Source organism: Delphinapterus leucas, chromosome 10 (assembly GCF_059928025.1).
Source record: "Delphinapterus leucas isolate spDelLeu-1000000601 "Yukka" chromosome 10, BTC_Dleu_Yukka2, whole genome shotgun sequence".
Classification (NCBI taxonomy): Eukaryota; Metazoa; Chordata; class Mammalia; order Artiodactyla; family Monodontidae; genus Delphinapterus; species Delphinapterus leucas.
The window spans coordinates 99,380,011-99,392,059 of record NC_143138.1 but is presented as its reverse complement, the minus strand read 5'-3'; the positions used below and the strand labels follow the sequence as shown (position 1 = coordinate 99,392,059).

At 40.2% G+C, this 12,049-nt stretch overlaps 1 protein-coding gene across 11 annotated transcripts in view; it reads left to right on the top strand.

The window, feature by feature from the left end:
* Positions 1 to 12,049, top strand: part of VGLL4 (vestigial like family member 4) — a 165,657-nt gene that overhangs the window by 41,688 nt on the left and 111,920 nt on the right. The window lies entirely within an intron of this gene.

The window sequence follows — 12,049 nt, the reverse complement described above, 5'->3', positions numbered from 1 at the left end:
AGGGCAGGGGCTCATTAATATCCATGACGGGGCTTCAGGGACAGTAAGTTTTATTTATATTTATTTTTGTCTAAGAAAGTGAGCTTTGCTAATATGAAATATAGATATTGATGACATTACTTATATGTACTTTTTAAATGAATATACATATTTGGGGTATGAATGTTGGACACTTTGAACGATGGGTCACTTGATGAAATCAAATCCAGGTACTAACCATGTGTCTGCATCCTGAAAGGGACCATGGGATTCAGGTAAATTAACATGTTCTCTGTTAACAGAGTTGAGGATATTTGAAAATGATAGCATTTTAAATGGGAAGGAACCCAGGCTTTCCTTATTTTCATATAAAGAAACTGAGACCCAAACAGTAGAATTACTTTCCTAAGGTTATAATACTGGGGAGTAGGACAGAAGTTTTCCAGCCTATACTTCAGTTTTCTTTCCATTGTTCCTTTGGCTCCTGAGTGTCTCCCAGGGAACCTAGGGGTTACGTGCCGGTGCCTCAGATGCCAAGCTGTGGACAGAAGGAGGAAGGGCGATAGGAGGGGTGTCAGGTAGCCTTTCTCTAATCTGAACACTTTTACTTGATCTGTTTTAGAAACAGGCTCTCGCTTTTGCACATAGTTCTTTCCTGAAAACTCGTCTTAACAGACTTACCTGCTGGAAGAGGGATCCTGTTTTCCTATTTAGGTTTAAAGATTCATGCCAGAATTGATATATTCAAAAGAATGTTATTCTAAACATTACTCTAGAATAAAAAAATATTACAGTGATACTGTCAGTGTTTAAGACATTTTTTGAGTTGCCTTGGGAAAGTTTATAAAATGCACCAAAATAATCGATTTTATTAATATGTGAGCTCTGTTTTGTAACTGCAATTGTATTACCTGTCTTAGCCACCCCTTTCATTCACACCACTTATATATATGTATAGTTATATTTGATTAAAGAAATTTTTACACCACTTATATTTAAATGATTAGGTATTTCTTAAAATTCTAATTGTGCCTTCAAAGGACATTTTCCGTCAGTTAAATGAATGCGATTAAAAAGGAACGTCATACTAAGGATTTCCAAAGCATTTTGAACAAAGAAAATTCTGTCTCTGATTTGCTTTTTAGAAAACATTTAATTAAATGCCTATTTATTCCAAGCCATGTTCTAGGTGCCATGGCTACAAAGATGAATCATATTTGGTCCTGCCCTTGAGGTGCACACTGCCCCGGGAAGGAGAAAGAGATGTTTAAATACAAATCACAATTTAGGGATGATGCCCTTGCTGTGCTGGAGGATAGTTGGAAGCCCAGAGAAAGGAGGGATTGTTTCAGCCTGATTGGTATTGAGTCAAGGACAGGGTGTGGGGTCGGTGGAAGCGACCAAGTGGGGAAGAAATTCTAGGTAGAGGAAACTGCGTGAACCTGGCATGAAGTCGATACAATGCATGGGTGTGTTTGGAGAAGGCTGGGTAAGGTCGTCTGACTAGAACACACAGGTGATGGGGTTGATGGGAGTTGAGTCCTGAGAGCAGTTACCCCCACGGGAAGGTAAGCTGTGTGGGAGCAGGGACCTCAGTTGCATCCTTGCTACCTGTCAACGTGCCTGGTGTGTAGCAGCGCGTCAACATGTGTCTATTGATGTAATGGGAAGATTGTTGCAATTAAATTATGAAGATACTTCACTTTTTGCTGAGGTGTTTGGACTTTATCCTGTGGCCATTGAAGGTTTTTTATGAGGCATATGACATGTTGAAGTGTGGTTTCAAAATGTAACTCCACTAGCGGGATAGATGGGGTAGAATTGTCCTTCTCCAGCGTTTACCTGAAGAGCGGTTCTGGTGCAGTGGGTCTGGGGAGTGCCCATTAATTTGCATTTCTGGCAAGTTGCCAGGCGGTGCTGGTCGTGCTGGTAGCCTCACTTTTAGTAGCAAGGGGAGAACGGATGGGATCGTTTTGGTAAGGAAGTTTCCAGGAGCCGTAGTGAGCACGATACATTTAGAAATAGTGGTTCCTCTAAGACTGTCTTTGGGATTTAGAAGAGGAAAGTGCAGCTGTTTTGATGTTTAAAATTCTGTCTGCCTTCAAAATACTGCTCTTGAGTTTGGTTTGTCTGTCTCTCTGTCTGTCTATATGTGGAAGAAATGGATTGTTTCCTGTGGTTTAAAGACAGGAAGTTGAGGCTCTCACAAAATGTGTTAGGAAGGTTCCCTAGTTGTAAGGAACCTTTGCAAATTGCAGAATGAGGAAAACACAACCAAAGTGATAACGATATTTAGAGAGTTTTAAAGGAAGTGACTTTAAGAAAGATTTTGAGTTGGCTTTGATGTTCGGTCGCTTTCCATTGTCTTCTATACATTTGTTTGCGATACAGCGAATTAAATATTTGTGGCCCTTCTGTGTGCAAAGTCTGTATACCGGTACTAGACAGAAGTTACAGAAAGTGAATCAGTAGATCCTGAATGATTGTATAGTGGAGCAGGGAATATAAAGCAATCAGATTAATGAAAAACTGTGTGTGTGTGTGTGTACACGTTATATAGATATATAAATAGATCTGTCACTTTTTACTTTTATGTCAGGTCAAAAGTAACATGAACCATAAAAAGAAGACAGATAACATGTTATGTAAATTCAGAGGAAAGAGAAGGAACGATTATCAGGAGACTCACTGATCTCATTTTGCTCCTTGTTAGTCATTGAACGAAGCCCAAGATGTGGAGCCTGTCACTCAAAATCTCACTCCCCTGGCTTTAGCCAAAGAGAAAAGTGAGGCTTAGACGCTCAGTTTAGGACTTTGTGAATTTGAGAGGCTGCAGGGTACTAAGACGTGTCAAGGATGCAGCGTGAAGTAGGAAACTGTGGCCCAAAGAGAGTCAGGCTAGAGATGTACAATTTGTGTGCCCTCCCCTTTGAAGGGGTTGCTGTGCGAAGTGATTACAACTGCTGAGTGAAAGACTGTGGAGACAGGAAGAAACAGACGAGGATAGATCTTTGGAAGAGATCAGCTTCGGGTGTGTCAAGTGAGGAAGTGGGATGAGGGAAGGGCTTGGGAAGGCACGGGTACCGCAGGAGAGCATCGCAGAGGCTGCGAGGGGAGTTTCGTCAAGCAGGGGTTAGCAGTCTTTACTGCACAGAGAGGCTAAGAGGACAGTGAGAATTAAAGAATATGTTGTTAGTGACTTATGAGAATAAATGAATTTCTCGTAAATGTACATGAATCTCTACAAACAGTAGGGTGGGAATAAGTAGAAGTATAGTAGCTTAACATTTTCTAAGTGACTAGTATTGCAGGGGATTTCTTTTGTAGGTTTGGTGTTGTGGAGCCGTAGAAACTGTAGGTTTATAGTTCCTTGTTGATGACCTTTTATAGCTTGAGAGGTCTCCTTGACTCTGGATTCCAAACCTGTTTTGAGTGTGAGTGGTAGTCATGCCCAAATATATGTTTTTGAAAATCTTACATGGAGGCCAAAAAGCTTAGAGTCACTCTTGACTCTGTTTCTCTCACAAACTGTCTGCCAGCAAATTCTGTTGGACCTGCCCTCTAATAAATTCCAAATCTGACCTCATCCCACTGCCACTGTTGCTGCCAGCCTAGTCCACAGACACTCAGATCTTTTTGTTTTTGTTTTGCGTCTCACTGTTGTGGCCTCTCCCGTTGCGGAGCACAGGCTCCGGACGCACAGGCTCAGCGGCCATGGCTCACGGGCCCAGCCAGTCCGCGCATATGGGATCTTCCCGGTCAGGGGCACGAATCCCTGTCCCCTGCGTCGGCAGGCGGACTCTCAACCACTGCGCCACCAGGGAAGCCCAGATCTTTTTTTTTTTAAATGAGCTGTAGTCGATGTACAACATTATGTAAGTTACAGGTGTACAGTATGGTGATTCACACTTTTTAAAGGCTATAGTCCATTTGTAGCTATTATAAACATTGCCTGTATTCCCTGTGTTGTACAGTATATCCTTGTAGCATATTTTATAACTAATTGTTTGTACCTCTTATTCCCCAACCCTATTTCACCCCTCCCCCTTCCCACTGGTAACCACTAGTTTATTCTCTACATCTGTGAGTCTGCTTCTTTTTGGTTATATTCACTAGATAGTTGTATTTTTTTAGATTACACATATAAGTGATATTATACAGTATTTGTCTTTCTCTTTCTGGCTTATTTCACTTAGCATTATACCCTCCAGGTCCATCCACATTGTTGCAAATGGCAACATTTCATTCTTTTTCATGGCCGAGTAGTATTCCTCTGTGTGTGTGTGTGTGTGTGTGTGTGTGTGTGTGTGTGTGTGTATCTCACAGCTTCTTTATCCATTTGTCTATTGATGGATACTTAGGTTGCTTCCATATTCTGGCATTTGTAAATAATGCTGCTATGAACATTGGAGTATATGTATCTTTTTGAATTAGTTTTTATTTTTTTTCCAGATAAATACCCAGGAGTGGAATTGCTGGGTCATATGGTAGTTCTGTTTTTAGTTATTTGAGAAACACTTTTTTTTTTTTTAATTAATTTATTTATTTGGCTGCACTGGGTCTTAGTTGTGGCACAAGGGATCTTCATTGTGGCATGAGAACTCTTAGTTGCAGCATGTGGGATCTAGGTCCCCGACCAGGGATTGAACCCAGGCCCCCTGCCTTGGGAGCGCCGAGTCTTAGCCACTGGACCACCAGGGAAGTCCTGAGAGACACTCATTTCTTGCTTGGGTTATTGCAGAAGCTTCCCAGCTGCTGTCACTACTTCTAACCTTTTTCCCTTTCAGCCTATTCTTAACTAGAATAGTGATCCTTTAAAAATGTAGATCAGGGCTTCCCTGGTGGTGCAGTGGTTGAGAGTCCGCCTGCCGATGATGCAGGGGACACAGGTTCTTGCCCCGGTCCGGGAAGATCCCATATGCCGCGGAGCGGCTGGGCCCGTGAGCCATGGCCGCTGAGCCTGCGCATCCGGAGCCTGTGTTCCGCAACGGGAGAGGCCACAACAGTGAGCGGCCCGCGTACCGCCAAAAAAAAAAAAAAAAAAAAAAAGTAAATCAGAGGACATTGGACTTGTTCAGGGTGATATGGCCGTAGACTAAAAATGTAAATCTAATTGTGTCACTCCTCTGTTCAAAAACCTTCCAGTGGCTTTCCATCTCATGCAGAGGTAAGAGCTGATGTTCTTATATAACCTCTAAGCTAAGCTGACCTCCTTACGGTTCCTGGAAAGCTTGCCCCCTCTCCTGCCTCAGGGCCTTTGCACTTGCTGGTCCCTCAGATATCCTCCTGGACTGCGTCCTCCCTTCCTTCAGTCAGATGCACCTTCTCAGAACAGCCTTTCTTGTCTCCTGCCTCCCCCCGGCCATAATCTGTGACTTGACTGCACTTTTATGCTTTATTTATCTTGTTTCTCTCTCACTTCATTACAATGTATGATCCATGAGAACAGGGATTTTTTTTTAACAGTTTGAGGAATGTCCTTCATATTTTTTTTAATTATTATTTTCATTGAAGTATAGTTGATTTACAATATTGCGTTAGTTTCAGGTGTATAGCGTAGTGATTCATTTTGTTTTGGTTTGTTTTTGCAGGTTATATTCCACTGTAGGTTAATACAAGACATTGGGTATAGCTCCCTGTGCTATACAGTAAATCCTTGTTGCTTATCTGTATTGTGTATAATGGTTTGTATCTGTTAATCCCATACTCCTAATTTGTTCCTCCATCCCTTCCTGTCCCCTTAGGTAACCGTAAGTTTGTTTTCTATGTCTGTGAGTCTGTTTCTGTTTTGAATATAGATTCATTTGTATTATTTTTTAGATTTCACATGTAGGTGATATCAATAGTGTTTGTCTTTCTCTGTCTGACTTATTTCACTAAGCATAATATTCTCCAGGTACATCCATGTTGCTGCAAATGACATCATTTCATTCTTTTTGGTGGCTAATATTCCATTGTATATATATACCACATCTTAAGCCAGTCGTCTGTTGATAGGCATTTGAGGTGCTTCCGTATCCTGGCTGTTGTCAATAGTGAGAGCAGGGATTTCCGTCTTGTTTTGTTCACTGTAGAATCTCCAGTGCCTGGGACAGTGCCTGGCCCATGGTAGGCAATCAATGACACGTGCGGACTGCAGGAATGCCGTCTCTTCCTCCCCTCACTGCTGGTGCGTGGGTGGGTTGGATGGGCGGGATGTGCATGGGCAGGACGGGGCTGCTTTCCTGGGACAGCATCCTCAGTTCCTCCCTCCTCTGCAGCTGCTCAGCCAGCGCTTCCTGCCCGCATAGAAGTTACTCATCCTCCAGGCTGCAGGCTGGCAGCGTGCTGTAAATTGGCTTTGGCAAAGTTATAGGCGCATGAAGGCATGTTGGGATTTGAATACGGTGGAATTTTAGAGTAAATGAGGACATTCAAATCTCTTTCATTTTGGTAAGCAGTGTTTGGAACTTTATTTTGGAATTAACCATATGTATTAAAAAAGGTAAGGGGAGACATTCAAGAAAACCTCCAATAGTCACTACAGAGGGCCTGCATCCTAAAAGAAATGCAGGAAGAGGCTGCCCGGCTTTGAGGATAACAGAATGGGAACATACTTTGGCTAATTGGGGCTGTGAGTATTTGTTGTTTGGGGTGAGTTTTGTTTTCTGAGTGAGAATTCTATGGATTGCGGGGATCTGCGGCTGTATAGATTGAACATAGAAGAAGCACACTTTGGAAAAATCTCAAGGATTAATGTTTATTCTCTTCTACTTATTTCTGGTGAGAACTGTGTTCTTTTTGAGGAAATTGTTCCTGTCATAACCCTTGACAAGCCTGTCTCCATCTCCTAAGTCTAGACCAGTGTCTCTTTTATGTGGGAAGCGTTTCACCTCTGGGCATATCAGAAACCCCTGCAGGAGTTTTTACCAACGACACTGCGTGTGTGTGTGTGTGTGTGTGTGTGTGTGTGTGTGTGTGTATACATGTATGTCTTCAGAGATTTTAATACAATACACTTCTGTATCTTCTAGGTAAGAGACAAATGACAGAAAAGAAACCGATATTAGGGATTTAAAAATATGATTACAAGTTTATTGTCATTTGCTTCTTGCACATTCATTGAAAATTAGAAGATATATAAAAAACAATCACAGAAACCACCTGAAGTCCTCCCTCCTGCTCACAAGATAACTTGCTATTAGTTTCGGTGTGCAGGCTTCAAACATTTTCCCGTACAAGTGTATAATATATCACAAAAATAGAATAATATCTAATGTAGTAATATTTATATGTTGTTAGCTAGATATACAATTATATACACTGGTTATGAAACAAAAATGGAATCATACGTATATAAACAAAAATGGGGTTACACCATAGATACTGCCTGCTTTTTTCACTTAGAATTATTGTGAACATTTTTCCATATCACTAAATATAGATCTACATTATCATTTTAAATGACTACATTATATAGATGTAAATTCATTAGTTTATAAGTTCAGGTCATTTTCAGTTTTTTAAAAGTTATAACAGTGCTATTAATATTTCTGTGTTATAGACATTTCTGTGTTTATTATATATGCGTTTTTTAATGGCAGTTTGCTAGATATCTGATAGGTATAATCGTTTTTCTTTAAATAAAATACTAAGACATGTGGTCACACACTTTTTTTCTCTGATTTGTGAAGATGTTGCCTAAGTATTAACAATAAGATAGAGAAACCTAGTTATATTAAGCTGTACTTTAAAAGAATTGCGAATATTGGGAAAAATACATGAAGTTGGAATTGTCGAAAATTGGGAGAGATGGTTACTAGTTATTAGTATGTGTTGGCTTAAGCCCATTACCTGCTTTATATGCAGCCCTGGGCTAAGGTAATTGATCTTCCCAGTGATGACCTGCTTCAAGCATTCCAGTATGTCAAAGGGAGGCCGAGTTACCTTGTATAGCTATGAGTGTTTATTAAAGTATTTGTTCTGTGATTGTCTTACAAGTAATCGAAAATTAATTATTTACACTTGGTAACTTTCAGTTAGCCAGAGCATTTACTTAATACTCTTGTTTTTCCCAAACTTCAAATAATTAGGAGTTTACTGAAATTTCTTCTTACATTAAAACTACACAGTATAGGTAAGTCTGTGTATGTCTGTGTTATTGAGTTGAGATGTTTAGGTAATTTAACTTGACAAGAAGTTAAAATGTTTATGTTGATGAGATAACACTAATTTTTAAGGAATCTGTTTCTAAACATTACACCATAGATTTACTTGGCAAAATTCCACAAGCAAACAGAATTTCAATTATGAGGTAACTTACTCTCTGGATTCTGATGCATATGACTTCTCTGTTCAGACAGGTCCTACCAGTTCTCATTTTTATCAAACACACTTTAAAAACTTACCTAGTAAATAGTGTCAATGCTATGTGGGTTTTTTGTTTGTTTTGATTTTGCTTTGTTTTGGTTTATTTCAGTTGCTCCTGGGAGCAAGGGACAAAGGAGTCTAAAGGAGAGAATTAAGGGGATGTAATAAAAAAGTAAAGAATCACTAGTAAAGAAGTGTCAGATCACAGGAAGCAATAATCCCATTCGACCGCGGGTTCTCTTCTGAAATATTGTGTTCAGTTGTGCACTATTTTTAAAAGAATGTCAGTAACAATCTAAACTCGCATGAAGAAGGAAATTAAATGGAATGATGTAGGGTTAAGGCCGTGAAATCCTTTTTCTTCTCCAGAATTGAGAGAAGAGCCAGCTGCTAAATGACAAGTACCCTCATTTTAGATGAAGGATTAGGCTTATCGGTATTGCTCCAGTGGACCCCACTAGGATCTGTGGGCAGAAACTCTAGGAGTTGATTTTAGTTCCCTGAAAATAAGAACTGTCTAACATGAAGAGTGGTCCAGCAATGAAATAACAGGTTCCCAGGTGAGAGAGTGAGCCCAGAGCTAGAGCTGAGAAGGGACCACCATCCACAGGTCTTCTGTACAGTGATTTTTTTTTTTTAATTCAAACAACCGAGCTGATTTTAGTCAGATCAGAAAAGCAATAGCACACTTAATGTTACATGTTGATGGGGAAATTCAAATTCTAAACATATAAAGAGAAATATAATCTCCCTAGACAAACAAATAAGTAGACCATCATATTTAAAGTAGAATCTCGTAAGATTGCTTTGTTCAAGTCAGGCAGTCTTAATTTTGTGATGACAGATATCAAATAAGTATAAATCAGTAAACCATCTTCACTTCAGCCTGGCTTACCCTTAGTGTCCTCAAGATAGCTGACTTGTAAATACTCTTCCACTTCTATCCTTTTCTATAAAACAAGATAAAATGGCTAGCCAAGTGTTCTATATAAGTTTTTAATCAAAAGGATTTTATTTGATATCTTCAGAGAAGATATAAGGCAAGACATAGTAATATCAAAAGAAACAGAATGATGAAGCCATAATAATTCGCATATGCCTTTTGTACAATGATTTCTTGTACTCTGGTGAGGAGGTGAGATTTAGACAGCCCATAGGTCCCTTCTCATTCTGAAATGTTAGGATTTTATACGTTGGCTAGTGAAATGCCGAAACCAAATGCTTAGTCATAAAAGTCTATTTCCTGGGCTTCCCTGGTGGCGCAGCGGTTGAGAGTCCGCCTGCCGATGCAGGGGACACAGGTTCGTGCCCCGGTCTGGGAAGATCCCACATGCCGCGGAGCGGCTGGTCCCGTGAGCCATGGCCACTGAGCCTGTGCGTCCGGAGCCTGTGTTCTGCAACTGGAGAGGCCACAGCAGTGAGAGGCCCGCGTACCGCAAAAAAAAAAAAAAAAAAAAAGTCTATTTCCTGTCATTTAGTTAAAAAAGTTTAAATGCTTTTCTATTGAAACTTCTGATGGCTCTGCAGCTGCTTTCTCAATGACACAGTTACTTACTTGAGCCTGGGTTGTGTCCTAGTGCTATAAACTTTCTTCTCCAATCCAAAAATTTCTTTTTTAAAAAAAATTTTAATACCTTTATTAAGGTACCTGAGGATGTAGATTTACAAAAGAGAATATCTCAGTGTAAGAATTCTATCATTGCATTAATTTAAGTAACAATGAAAATTCACAGTTAATTTCTAAGTTGATTATGTAAAGGTAGTGCTGACTGAAAGGCTGAATATATAAAGATAATTTCTGTAATTTATTCAAATGTATATTCACCTAAAGGCATAAAGACGTATTTACTAGGTGATTCATCACAGCAATGTGTACAGAAACAAAAAATATAGTGAATAATATTCCTCAATAGGTATTATTGGTGCTTTTAAATTTTGGAAAGAACAATTAACGTGAAATCTACTCTCTTAACAGATCTTTCAATGCACACTATAGTACTATTAACTCTAGGTACAGTGTTGAACAGCACATCTGTAGAACTTGCTCACTTTGGGTAGCTCAGACTTTATACCTTCAGACAGCAACTTCTGATCTCCCCCGGCCCCTGGCAACCACCATTCTACTCTGGGTTTCTATGAATTTGCCTGTTTTGGAGTCCTCGTCTAAGTGGAATCGTGCAGTTTTTGTCCTCTGACTGGCTGAATTCACTGAGCATAATGTCCTCCAGGTTCAGCCGTGGTGTTGCACATGGCAGGATTCCCTGCTTTTAAAAGGCTGAATAGTATTCCATTTGCAGGTATGTACCACATTTTCTTATTGTGCAAAGAAATAGAAGGGAACCGACTAGGATGAAAACTGGAAACCATTTATGCATTAAGATGATGGTATTCTGGGTGAATTTTTACTCTTTGTATATTAAGTTGCTAATTATACAATGTTTCAAAAGTTATATATATATGTATATATATAGTATATAATGTATTTTATAGTTACTCTAGGATTAAGGATTTAAGGATTATTGATTCCCCCCGCCCCACCCCACCAAGGCAGATATGAAGTTGGGTAGTACAGGTTCCTAAGTGTAGGACTTTTGAACTATTCAGGAAGTTTGCAACAGCATGATTAGATTGCTGTGTGCTCGGTGTCATGGGTAACCTGTTACCAGAGAGTCTCAGTTACTTCCAGGTCTCCAGCTCTGGTCCCAGATTCTCTTAGCTGCCATTGATGCCAGCTCCAAGGTTAAAGTAGACACAGAGCTGTAGACTTAAAAAGGACACTTTTGGTCCAGTTCCTTTATTTAGTCGATGAGAGTGCTGAGCTTAGGAAAGAGGAGGTGACTGCCTAGGACCACAGACTTGAGACTAGAAGCCAGGTCTGCAGACTCCTCCTCATTGTGTGCTGTTTACTATTTCACTGTGCAAAAGTAGTAAATTGGACTCGGGCTGCCTTCCTTCTAGGGAATGGTCTGTGTCCAACTACTATTCTTTTTGAAGCTGTTTGGATGGAATTTATACCTAAAATGAAATGGAAAAAGAAATGGCAAATGTATTCTCTTACATTACAGTTCAGCACTGAGACATTAAATCCATCATTTTGCTGGTCTCAGAAATAAGATGTAAAGCAATAGTGTGTAATAATAGAGCTGTCCAGATTCTTTATCATATGCAACAACAGAATTCCTTTTATCAAGTTCTGCTAATTTAATTTGGAAACCTGAGGAGAGAGGTGGGAGAATACAGCTAGAGAGGAGGGCAGGGGCCGGATTAGAAGAGACGGTGAAGGCCTTGGAAGAAGTTTGGGTTTTTATTGTAAACACAGTAGGAAGCCGTAGGAAGGTCTCAGTCAGAGAAGGAGGACATTTAATTCTTTAAAGATTGCAGCTTCTCACTAAAGGACCCATAAATGGAAGGGGCGGGGTCAACATGGGGTACTAGGAGGACGCGAATTCGCATCTCCTCGCAACTAGGGCACCTACCGGGCACCGGCAGGGGACCATGTACACCTAAGGGGACGGGAGGAACCCCCAGCGACTGGTTGTTTCAATTACAGTTTTATTTTTCCTTATATATTTTTTATCTTTCTAATTTTATTTTGTTTTTTATTCTTTGTTATTGTACTGCTCCATTTTTTCTTTCTTTCCTTCCCCCCCCCCCCCCCGCTTTTTTTTTAAACCGACCACGAAACCTGTGGGATCTTGGTTCCCAGGCTGGAGGTCGGGCC